Consider the following 398-nt stretch of genomic DNA (forward strand, 5'->3'; position numbering starts at 1 on the left):
CTGCATTATGTGGGGATGTATGTTGTAGATGTAACTCTAAATAGGACTCTAGACTGAAATCCACTAAGAAAAACCTCTAATTTGTGGGTTTATCGCGTTGCCCATAAGGGACATGGTTTAGTGGTAACTTGGCAGTGCTAGGTTAATGGGCAGACTTGATGCTCTTAAAGGTCTCTTTCAACTAAACTGATTCTACGATTCCATCTATTGGGCTGGAACATAGTAAACGCGTGTGGTCCAAGTACAGCTGTGTAGAGTAGAGTGCTGAGGAGAAACGGTGCAGACAACTGAACTGCATGTCCAGAGCATACAGGACAAGGAAGTGGGCAGACTGGGGTGTCTTGCGCAAGTTGGGATGGTACCAGGAACACTACACACCAAACAGACAAGAAACCACA

Source organism: Rissa tridactyla, chromosome 3, assembly GCF_028500815.1.
Source record: "Rissa tridactyla isolate bRisTri1 chromosome 3, bRisTri1.patW.cur.20221130, whole genome shotgun sequence".
Taxonomy (NCBI): Eukaryota; Metazoa; Chordata; class Aves; order Charadriiformes; family Laridae; genus Rissa; species Rissa tridactyla.